Raw genomic sequence first — 12,921 nt, forward strand, 5'->3', positions numbered from 1 at the left:
AAGGTTGTGTGAAAATGAAGGAGTGAAGATGGGTTTATATAGGAGTTGAGAGGGGAGTAGGGTTCGGCTAGTATGGGTGGGTTTTGATAGGTGAGGGGTTTTTGGGGAAGAGGTATTGAGGTGATTGGTGAATGGGTGAAGAAGAAAGAGAGTGGTGGGGTAGGTGGGGATCCTGTGAGGTCCACAAATCCTGAGGTGTCAAGGATAGCTCATCCCTGCACCGAGTGGCGTGCAAAAACGGCCTTTCTGCCAATTCTGGCGTTAAACGCCGGGCTGCTGCCCTTTTCTGGCGTTTAACGCCAGCTCCTTGCCCATTCCTGGCGTTAAACGCCAGTCTGGTGCCCCTTTCTGGCGTTAAATGCCCAGAATGGTGCCAGACTGGGCGTTAAACGCCCATTTGCTGCCCTTACTGGCGTTTAAACGCCAGCAAGCTTTTTCTCTAGGGTGTGCTATTTTTTCTCTGTTTTTCATTCTGTTTTTGCTTTTTCAATTGTTTTTGTGACTTCACATGATCATCAACCTACAGAAAATATAAAATAACAATGGAAAATAGATAGATATAACATTGGGTTGCCTCCCAACAAGCGCTTCTTTAATGTCAGTAGCTTGACAGTGGGCTCTCATGGAGCCTCACAGATGTTCAGAGCAATGTTGGAACCTCCCAACACCAAACTTAGAGTTTGAATGTAGGGGTTCAACACCAAACTTGGAGTTTGGTTGTGGCCTCCCAACACCAAACTTAGAGTTTGACTGTGGGGGCTCTGTTTGACTCTGTTTTGAGAGAAGCTCTTCATGCTTCCTCTCCATGGTTATAGAGGGATATTCTTGAGCCTTAAACACAAGGGATTCTTCATTCACTTGAATGATCAATTCTCCTCTGTCAACATCAATCACAGCCTTTACTGTGGCTTGGAAGGGTCTGCCAAGGATGATGGATTCATCCATGCACTTCCCAGTCTCTAGGACTATGAAATCAGCAGGGATGTAGTAGTCTCCAACCTTTACCAAGACATCCTCTACAAGTCCATAAGCTTGTTTTCTTGAATTGTCTGCCATCTCTAGTGAGATTCTTGCAGCTTGTACCTCAAAGATCCCCAGCTTCTCCATTACAGAGAGAGGCATAAGGTTTACACTTGACCCTAGGTCACACAGAGCCTTCTCAAAGGTCATGGTGCCTATGGTACAAGGTATTGAGAACTTTCCAGGGTCCTGTCTCTTTTGAGATAATCTCTGCCTAGTCAAGTCATCCAGTTCTTTGATGAGCAAAGGGGGTTCATCCTCCCAAGTCTCATTACCAAACAACTTGTCATTTAGCTTCATGATTGCTCCAAGGTACTTAGCAACTTGCTCTTCAGTGACATCTTCATCCTCTTCATAGGAGGAATACTCATCAGAGCTCATGAATGGCAGAAGTAAATCCAATAGAATCTCTATGGTTTCAGTGTGAGCCTCAGATTCCCATGGCTCCTCATTAGGGAACTCATTGGAGGCCAGTGGACGTCCATTGAGGTCTTCCTCAGTGGCGATCACTGCCTCTTCCTCCTCTCCAAATTCAGCCATGTTGATTGTGTTTATGGCCTTGCACTCTCCTTTTGGGTTCTCTTCTGTATTGCTTGGAAGAGTACTAGGAGGGAGTTCAGTAACTTTCTTGCTCAGCTGACCCACTTGTGCCTCCAAATTTCTAATGGAGGACCTTGTTTCAGTCATGAAACTCTGAGTGGTTTTAATTAGATCAGAGACCATGGTTGCTAAGTTAGAGTGGTTCTGCTTAGAGTTCTCTGTCTGCTGCTGAGAAGATGATGGAAAAGGCTTGCCATTGCTAAACCTGTTTCTTCCACCATTGTTGTTATTGAATCCTTGTTGAGGCCTTTTTTGGTCCTTCCATGAGAGATTTGGATGGTTTCTCCATGAAAGATTGTAGGTGTTTCCATAGGGTTCACCCATGTAATTCACCTCTTCCATTGATGGGTTCTCAGGATCATAGGCTTCTTCTTCAGATGAAGCGTCCTTAGTACTGCCTGGTGCAGCTTGCATTCCAGATAGACTTTGAGAAATCATATTGACTTGCTGAGTCAATATTTTGTTCTGAGCCAATATGGCATTCAGAGTATCAATCTCAAGAACTCCTTTCTTCTGGCTTGTCCCATTATTCATAGGATTCCTCTCAGAAGTGTACATGAATTGGTTATTTGCAACCATTTCAATGAGTTCTTGAGCTTCTGCAGGCGTCTTCTTCAGATGAAGAGATCCTCCAGCAGAGCTGTCCAATGACATTTTGGACAGTTCAGACACACCATCATAGAAGATACTTATGATGCTCCATTCAGAAAGCATGTCAGAAGGACACTTTCTGATCAATTGTTTGTATCTTTCCCAAGCTTCATAGAGGGATTCACCTTCCTTCTGTCTGAAGGTTTGGACTTCCACTCTAAGCTTACTCAATTTTTGAGGTGGAAAGAACTTTGCCAAGAAGGCATTGACTAGCTTTTCCCAAGAGTTCAGGCTTTCCTTAGGTTGTGAATCCAACCATATCCTAGCTCTGTCTCTTACAGCAAAAGGGAATAGCATAAGTCTATAGACCTCAGGGTCAACCCCATTGGTCTTGACAGTGTCACAGATTTGCAAGAATTCAGCTAAAAACTGATGAGGATCTTCTAATGGAAGTCCATGAAACTTGCAATTATGTTGCATCAGAGAAACTAATTGAGGCTTAAGCTCAAATTTGTTTGCTCCAATGGCAGGGATAGAGATGCTTCTCCCATAGAAGTCGGGAGTAGGTGCAGTAAAGTCACCCAGCACCTTCCTTGCATTGTTGGCATTGTTGTTTTCGGCTGCCATATCTTCTTCTAGTTTAAAGATTTCTGTTAGGTCCTCTTCAGAGAGTTGTGCCTTAGCTTCTCTTAGCTTTCGCTTCAAGGTCCTTTCAGGTTTAGGGTCAGCCTCAACAAGAATGCCTTTGTCTTTGCTCCTGCTCATATGAAAGAGAAGAGAACAAGAAAATATGGAATCCTCTATGTCACAGTATAGAGATTCCTTGAGGTGTCAGAGGAAAAGAAGAATAGAAGGAGGAGGTAGAAGAATTCGAACTTATCAAGAGAGATAAAATTCGAATTATTGATAATGGAGGAGTGTTAGTCCTTAAATAGAAGGATGTGAGAAGAGGGGAAGAATTTTCAAAATTAAAGTAAAAGATTTTGAAATGATTTTGAAAAATTGAAGAATGATTTTCGAAAATTAGAGTTGGGAAAGAAATAAAGTGATTTTTGAAAAAGATTTTGAAATTAGAAATCAAAAAGATATGATTGAAAATTTAATTTTGAAAAAGATGTGATTAAGAAGATATGATTGAAAAGTTATGGTTTTAAAAAGATATGGTTGAAAAATTTTTTTAAAAAGATTTGATTTTTAAAATTAATTACTTGGCTAACAAGAAAATATATGATTCAAACATTAAACCTTTCCCAGCAGAAAAGGCAACATACTTAAAATTTTTGAATCAAATCATTAATTGTTAGCAAGTATTTTTGAAAATGGAAAGAAATTGATTTTGAAAATATATGATTGAAAAGATATGATTTGAAAAAGATTTGATTTTGAAAAATTTTGAAAACTAAAAAAAATGTGCATTAAAAACAAAATCTTCCCCCTTGTGTCATCCTGGCGTTAAACGCCCAGAATGGTATCTATTCTGGCATTTAACGCCCAAAATGCTACCCTTTTGGGCGTTAAACGCCCAGCCAGGTACCCTGGCTGGCGTTTAAACACCAGTTTTTCTTCTTCACTGGGCGTTTTGAACGCCCAGCTTTTTCTGTGTAATTCCTCTGCAGCATGTTCTGAATCTTCAATTCTCTGTATTATTGACTTGAAAAGACACATTTTTAAAATTTTTTTTTTGGATTTTTAATCGAAATGCAACTAAACATGGAAAAGTAAAATCAAACAAACAATGCATGCAAGACACCAAACTTAGAAGTTTGTATACTATTGACACAAACAAATTGAGAATGCATATGAAAAATAACAAAACACACAAAACAAGAGAATTTAAAGATCAGAGCAAGGAAATCATCAAGAACAACTTGAAGATCAATGAAGAACATAATGCATGAATTTTTCGAAAATTAGATGAATGCAGTTGACACCAAAATTAAAATTAGACACTCGACTCAAACAAGGAACAAAAAATTATTTTTGATTTTATGATTTTATAAATTTTTTTTGTGGTTTTTTTTTTCGAAAAATAAAAAGGAAAAGTACCTAATCTAAGCAACAAGATGAACCGTCAGTTGTCCAAACTCGAACAATCCCCAGCAACGGCGCCAAAAACTTGGTGCACGAAATTGTGATCATCAACAATGGCGCCAAAGACTTGGAGGTCTCAAACGTGAATCACACTTTGTCACAATTCCGCACAACTAACCAGCAAGTGCACTGGGTCGTCCAAGTAATAAACCTTACGCGAGTAAGGGTCGATCCCACGGAGATTGTTGGTATGAAGCAAGCTATGGTCATCTTGTAAATCTCAGTCAGGCGGATTCAAATGGTTATGGATGATGAATGATTAAAAGATAAATAAAACATAAAATAAAGATAGAGATACTTATGTAATTCATTGGTGAGAATTTCAGATAAGCGTATGAAGATGCTTTGTCCCTTCCGTCTCTCTGCTTTCCTACTGTCTTCATCCAATCCTTCTTACTCCTTTCCATGGCAAGCTGTATGTTGGGCATCACCGTTGTCAGTGGCTACAATCCCGTCCTCTCAGTGAAAATGTTCAACGCACTCTGTCACAGCACGACTATTCATCTGTCGGTTCTCGATCATGTCGGAATAGAATCTAGTGATTCTTTTGCGTCTGTCACTAACGCCTCACAATCACGAGTTTGAAGCTCATCACAGTTATTCAATCCTTGAATCCTACTCAGAATACCACAAACAAGGTTTAGACCTTCCAGATTCTCAAGAATGCCGCCATCAATTCTAGCTTATACCACGAAGATTCTGATTAAGGAATCCAAGAGATAAACACTCAATCGAAGGTAGAACGGAGGTGGTTGTCAGGCACACGTTCATAGGTGAGAATGATGATGAGTGTCACGGATCATCACATTCATCAAGTTGAAGAACAAGTGATATCTTAGAACAAGAACAAGTTGAATTGAATAGAAGAACAATAGTATTTGCATTGATACTCGAGGTACAGCAAAGCTCCACACCTTAATCTATGGTGTGTAGAAACTCCACCGTTGAAAAGACATAAGAACATGGTCTAGGCATGGCCATGAGGCCAGCCCCAAAATGTGATCTAAGGTAGCATAGAACTACTCCAAGATTCCTCTCCTAATACAATAGCAAAAGGTCCTATTTATAGAGAACTAGTAGCTTAGAGTTTACAAAAATGAGTAAATGACGTAAATATCCACTTCCGGGCCCACTTGGTGTGTGCTTGGGCTGAGCATTGAAGCATTTTTGTGTAGAGACTTTTCCTGGAGTTAAACGCCAGCTTTTGTGCCAGTTTGGGCGTTTAACTCCCACTTTGGTGCCAGTTCCGGCGTTTAACGCTGGGAATTCTTGAGCTGACTTTGAACACCGGTTTGGGCCATCAAATCTCGGGTAAAGTATGGACTATTATATATTTTTAGAAAGCCTAGGATGTCTACTTTCCAACGCAATTGAGAGCGCGCCAATTGGGCTTCTGTAGCTCCAAAAAATCTACTTCGAGTGCAGGAAGGTCAGAATCCAATAGCATCTGCAGTCCTTTTCAGCCTCTGAATCAGATTTTTGCTCAGATCCCTCAATTTCAGCCAGAAAATACCTGAAATCATAGAAAAATACACAAACTCATAGTAAAGTCCAGAAATGTGAATTTTAAATAAAAACTAATAAAAATATAATAAAAACTAACTAAAACATGCTAAAAACATACTAAAAACAATGCCAAAAAGCATATAAATTATCCGCTCATCAGAGGGTCAGCTGAGTAAGAAGATTACTGAAACTCCTCCCAGTGCTCTCCCAAGCAATACAGAAGAAAATCCCAAGAGAGAGTGCACGGCCATAACCATGATCAACATGGCCGAACCTGGAGAAAGTGAGGAGGACGTGAGTCTCAGTGAGAAAAGCCTCATGGGACGTCCTCTGGACAGAAAGGAGTTTCCCTTTGAGGAACCAAAGGAATCTGAGGCTCATACAGAGACCATAGAGATTCTATTGAACTTCCTTCTGCCATTCATGAGCTCTGATGAATATTCTTCCTCTGAAGAGGATGAAGACATCAATGAAGAGCAAGTTGCTAAATATCTAGGAGCAATCATGAAGCTGAATGCCAAGTTATTTAGTAATGGGACTTGGGAGGATGAACCCCCTTGTTCACCAATGAACTGAATGCATTAATGAGGCAGACAATATCTCAGAAGAAACCAGATCCTAGAAAATTCTTCATACCTTGTACCATAGGCACCATGACCTTTGAGAAGGCTCTGTGTGACCTGGCGTCAAGAATAAATCTCATGCCACTCTCTGTAATGGAGAAACTGGGAATCTTTGAGGTACAAGTTGCAAGAATCTCACTAGAGGTGGCAGACAAATCAATGAAACAGGCTTATGGACTAGTAGAGGACGTGCTAGTAAAGGTTGAAGGCCTTTATATCCCTGCTGATTTCATAATCCTAGACACTGGGAAGGATGAGGATGAATCCATCATCCTTGGCAGACCCTTCCTAGCCACAGCAAAAGCTGTGATTGATGTTGATAGAGGAGAGTTGGTCCTTTAGTTAAATGAGGACTACTGATGAGAGAACTTTTGCGTGGTCTAGAAATTTGCGGATAAATCCTCGTTGCAAGTATAGTTTCTAAACCTTCAAAAGTCCTTTCATACAAACATTTTGGTTGTCACAAGTAACAAACCCTTTTAAAATTGATAACCGAAGTATTTAAACCTCGGGTCGTCTTCTCAAGGAATTGCAGGGAGGTATGTTCTTATTATTGGTTATGAGTTTGTAAATTGGGGTTCTGGAGTTTGGGCAATGGGCACAGGTATATTTTCAAAGCAATAAAAATAAATAAATAACTGTAAAATAAACTCTTGGCAAGGTATGAGAACTGGAAGTCCTATCCTGGTTATCCTTATCAATTGTAATGAGAATTGGATTTTTCTCCCACTTTGTTAACCTCTAACTATGAAGGTAAGTTAAGTGGATGAATTAATTTTTATTCCTCAGGTCCTAGTCTTTCCTTGGGAAAGGCTAGAGTTATTGGAACTTGAATTAATGAAATGATGAAATCCAATTTTCAATCAACAATGAGTTTGATAACTCAAGTGTCTCTAATGACTCAACCAAAGCCAAAAGGGAAAAAAGTCTACTTGAATGAAAATAATTTGGATAAACAAAGAGCATTAATAAATTAAAGAGAGCAATCATAAGTCTGAAATACCTCAAATTATATTAATAAAAGCAATCCAATCTAACATGAAAGATTTATGAATCAAATGGGCAACATAAGTAATTAACAAATAAAAGTATTAGAGTATCTAAAAGTAGAAGAGAAATATAAATTGAAGAACATTGAACCTGGGATTGAGAGTCACTCCTAAAACTAAGAGAAATCCTAAATTCTAATCCTAAGAGAGAGGAGAGAACCTCTCTCTCTAAAAACTACATCTAAATCCTAAAATTGTGAATGTGAAAGCTTGATTATGAATGGATGCATTCTCCCACTTTATAGCCTCTAATCTGTGTTTTCTGGGCTGCAAACTGGGTCAGAAATAGCCCAGAATTTGCTGGTTGCGAATTCAATCACGCTGCTTTTTCGTCACTGCGATGCGGCCGCATGGAGCACGCGGTCGCGTCACCTAGCGTCAGGGAAACTATGGCATATTATATATCAAATCGAAGCCCCAGACGTTAGCTTTTTAACGCAACTGGAACCGCGTCGTTTGGACATCTGAAGCTAAAGGTTATAGCCGTTTGAGTGCAAAGAGGTCAAGCTGGACAGCTTAGCAATTTTTCCAACTTCTTGTATTCCTTCCACTTTTGCATGCTTCCTTTCCATCCTCTGAGCCATTCCTGCCCTATAATCTCTGAAAACACTTAACACACATATCAAGGCATCGAATGGTGATAAGGGGAAATTAATTTTTGGTAATTAAAAGGCTCGGGAAGCAAGTTTCCAATTATAGAATAAAATTAGGAAGGAAATATAAAACCATGCAAATATTATGAATAAGTGGGTAAAGAGTTGATAAAATCCACTCAATTGAGCACAAGATAAACCATAAAATAGTGGTTTATCAACCTCCCTACACTTAAACATTAGCATGTCCTCATGCTAAGCTCAAGAGAAGCTATAAAGATGAAGAGGAATGGTAGAATATACTACAAGAAAAACACCCATTCAGGTACACTTGAAAAGTGTAGCCAAAAGTGAAAAAAATGATGCCTTAGGCTACAGCTACGCTTTTTGGAGTGATTCCTATTCGGCCGTTGCCTATTCTCAAAGGCTACGCTTTTCTGCACCAAGGGCTACGCTTTTGGCTTTTGGGAATAGGCTACGCTTTTCAAGTGATGCTGTCCAGGACCAAAGGCTACGCTTTTCAGCTTTCATTTTTCCAGAATAGGCTACGCTTTTCAACGCTACTGCATTACTTATAAAGCGTAGCCACATTGTATACCATAGCTACTTTTTATAAGCGTAGCCTTAGGTCCCTCTTTTTTTTTGTATACTATAGCTACTGTATATAAGTGTAGCCTTAGGTCTCTTTTTTTTTTTTGTATACTATAACTACTGTATATAAGTGTAGCCTTAGGTCTTATTTTTTTTCTGTATATATATATATATATATATAATAATTATTAATACAACATAATAGTTAATATGATTACATGTATAATAATTTAAATGAGTTGAATATTACAAAATAAAAATAAATACATAATTATACTAAATAATTTCTTTATATAATAAAAATTATCTCTAACCAAAATATATTTATAATATTGATCCAAAAGTACTAGAATGAAGTTAACTGTAAAAATTCATACATCTCAAACTAAAGTAAGCATAGCCATATCAAAACCATAATATCACTTAGCCAATAAAAGTATCTTCTAATAAAAATCATTAGTTAACCATACATGTAAAGATTCTAAATAGCACTCTATCTTAGCCAATAAACCACAATAATAGTCAGCTTAATCTTCATTACTTAATCTTCATTGTTACCCTGCATAATTATATAGAAAAGTACTTAAAAAAATATTCATAATGACATTCGTAATTATAAAAATTAAATGAAACACGTAGACATAGTAAACCAAGAAGGCATATACTAAAAAAAATAACATGGTCATTGCAGAAGAGGTGAATTCAAGGAATTATGTATTATCTTGTTTCATTCAAACCATAAAAATCTAGAGGTGTTTCTTTCTTCCATTTCCTTTAACACAATCCTGATATGTCCCTATAGCATTTTTCATGCACTAATTAACCAGACTTTCACACTTAAATTAGATATAGGGACAAATTCATATGTACCAAGTGCACAAAATCAAGTGCAATTAATCTTTATATGACTTCAAGTAAAACAAATAAAGGAAAATAAAGAATTTATAGTACAAATATAATAAGTTAAATTGCAACTTCAAAACTAACAAAACAATCAAGGTGAAGCTACACATGAATCAATAGCATAGTCATAAAATGAAAAGAATAAAAAGTATGCATTGTACCTTGTCATGACACGATCAACATTTTGACAAAATCTGCTTGGAAGACCTTAACCAAAAGCTTCAATCTGTTTGTTACCAAGTAAAATTTCAAGAGATTAGACCATAATTATAATTGGAGATTAGGCGAAATCACATAATAAAAAGAAAAAAAAATTACCAAGTCACATCTAAAACATTATTTTTGTAACATAAATGCTTTACATTTTAAAAATACAAATTAAAAATTATTAGGAATTGAAATAGACTATGGACAGCTATAGAGAGACAACTTTAGATGCCTTATTTCAAGCATATAAAATCCCATGCCTGAACTATTTTCCTTTCAAGTTTTAGCGTGCTTTAGCTACTGCTTAAGTAATTAGTCTATTATCAATTTATTCTTGAAAATTTAGTGTATGTATGCATATTTGTCTCCGAAATTAAATCAAAGAAGTGGGGTTATGTCTGTCTTGTATGTGATTATAGATAGAGTTAAGAACTGTCCTCTAACATTTACTTATAAGAATAATAATGCATGATGAACATGTACGATTGCTGTATATATGGCAGGGAGAGTTAGGAAGGACTACTTAGGAGTAGAGAGAGAGAAAACAAAATAGAAACAAAGAAGCTAAATAGTTCATGAGTTAGTATGATCCAAAATAGAAATAAATGATTAAAACACACTGCAGTAGTAGTAAGGGAAAAAAAACATGATTTATATATCACAAGCGAAGAAGCTCTTATACAATTAGATAACATACTAAGCAAAACACCAAATCAAGAATTCTTAAGAGAATACTGAACCAAGAAAGTTATACATGAGACCAAGCAAATATAACTATCCAATCTAAAACTCTTGGCCCTTCCATGCATGTCTCAATAGAGAAAGGGAAAAAGAAAGCATATAAAATAGATATTTTTATGTACTTTTTAATTAATTATAGCTTCATTTGATTGATTAATAAAAACTGTCTGTGGCTAAATTATATATAAAAGCAGAAGAAGCTCATGATAGTATTTATTTATAACAACTGAATTTATAAATCATTGCAGTGAGAAGTACTACTTAATATTTTAGGTACTCTTTTCAAGCAAAATTTAATTGCAAGTTAAAAAATTTGTCCAAGTCAACAAAAAATTTTTGCATGGAGAATACTACTACGCATATATGGTTTTAATGCAATTTGAGGTATGATACTTAAATTTCATATATGTAAATTTCATTATACCTCAGACATCTTTATTCACATCGGAACATGTACCTTTGGCAGTTGGCACCAATGTAAGCAAAAACCATAAAGTTAAACTATTAGGTAGGGTGGTGAATATGAATATATGTCATAATTCAATTCCTACATTATACTTGAATATATAATTTCCAACTATATATGCAGGTGGGATTTCAATTTATATATTTAAAGCCAAATTCATTATTGAATCTTGATTAGTTAATGCTACTAAATTGAATGTTTATAGTAACTGGCATTGAAGACTGTAATACAAAATTTAAATAAATACAATTATAGTTGAATATTTATGCAAGCAAAAAAGAAAACTTACCGTATGATAGAAGCTCATGTTTACATATATGAACATACAAGCCCAAAGTCAAGTCTTTATTGAAATCAAATCACTATCACTTTTCCTAATAAGTTTGTCCCTAACTGCAAATACATATAAAAAAAATTGTAGCTTCATTTGATGCCATTGCACAGTCACTCAAACTAAAATTTATATCCTATAAAGAGATTGGATTACAGATCAATAGGTCACAACAACAACAACAAATATCAAAGAATTCAAGGAGGTTAGAACAGGGCATAACATAGTAAATTAAGGAAATAACATTGAATGCCTGAATCATATGTTAATATTATATGCTATAGCAAAGCAGATTCAAAACTTAACAAAGCAGATTAAAAGATAAAAAGGCAAATTCAAAGCAGATTCAAGCATAACAAACAAAGCAATAAAAGCACAAGCACAAGAGAGCATATAGTAAAGGGAGACCATAGGAGACCTAATTATCTTTGTTTAAATGCATGGGGTTAAAATGTTTTGTTTATAACCCTTCGTCACTTTGTTTAAATCTTTTGAGGATGGAACGACCATACTTAGTTATCTTTCCAATCTTGTGTTTGTGAATCCGTGAGTTGTGAATCCGTGAGACTCATTAATCATAGTCACTTGTGCAAATTAATCAGCTCTCAAAGCAAGGAAATACAAAGATCAATTAGCGAGTGAGTGAGTGACTGTAAGAATGAAACCAACAATGAAATTCCCCACATAAAAGAGGAAAGAACAAAAGCAGAGCACAATCAATCTTAATATCAACAACGTAAGAATCAATTAGTATAGAATAAAAACAATAATATATAAGATGGATGGAATAACACCCTTTGATGAAGAAAAAGGAAGGAGCACGACAACTGGAAAGGGAGACGAGTTCACCTGCGCCGTAACAATAGCCAAACTCCCAAAATGAAAACCCTAAAATTGGAACCCTCTCAAATTTTAGAACCAAATGAAGGTGAATACATACCTTCTCAACGATGGTGAGCGAAGGGATGACGATGCTGACCGCAGAGTCTTCCCGATGCGAGCACGTAGTGAAGAGGAGCGATAGTTCTCAAGTGGTGAGTGAGGAAGAGGAGCGGTGAGTGTGGAAGAGGAGCTACGGTTCTAGTGGAGTGGCGAGTAGTGTGTGGTGAGTGGTGACGGCAAAAACTTCCTCCGATTTGGGATTGAGTGGCGCAAAACGTTGGTGGTGAGAGTGAGTTCTTCTCTGATTTGGTTCCCTGGTGAGAATGAAGTGTTATGTTGGTGGGTATATTGGTGAAAAGGGAAAAAAATGACTAAGTGTTGGGCATTTGGTCATAGGCATCACTTTTAAAATGCACCCAAAACTTAATAAATAGGCTACTCTCTAAAAGCGTCTCCTTTGATACAAAAAGTGAACCTATAGATATCAACCTACGGCTACGCTTTATAAGTGATTTCTAAAATACCTAAGGCTACACTTCTTAAATGATGCCACAATTGTGTATCCTTTTTCACATAAAAAGGCAACACGGAGAAAAGCGTAGCCTATTCATGGAATAGGCTACACTTTTCAAATGTAGCTTAAAAAAAGTGTGGCTGAATGGGTATTTTTCTTGTAGTAATATATGAAATGCAACCTATGAATGCAACTACATGCTAAATGCTTTTA

The 12,921-nt window shown here is 36.7% G+C and overlaps 1 non-coding gene across 1 annotated transcript; it reads left to right on the forward strand.

The window, feature by feature from the left end:
• The first annotated feature begins 2,328 nt into the window (after positions 1-2,328).
• LOC148567087 (small nucleolar RNA R71) lies at positions 2,329-2,436 on the forward strand. Its single transcript, XR_015882278.1, has one exon. It is a non-coding gene; the product is annotated as a small nucleolar RNA R71 (small nucleolar RNA).
• The last annotated feature ends 10,485 nt before the right edge of the window (positions 2,437-12,921 follow it).

Source organism: Arachis ipaensis, chromosome B4, assembly GCF_059453495.1.
Source record: "Arachis ipaensis isolate K30076 ecotype BB chromosome B4, ASM5945349v1, whole genome shotgun sequence".
NCBI lineage: Eukaryota > Viridiplantae > Streptophyta > Magnoliopsida > Fabales > Fabaceae > Arachis > Arachis ipaensis.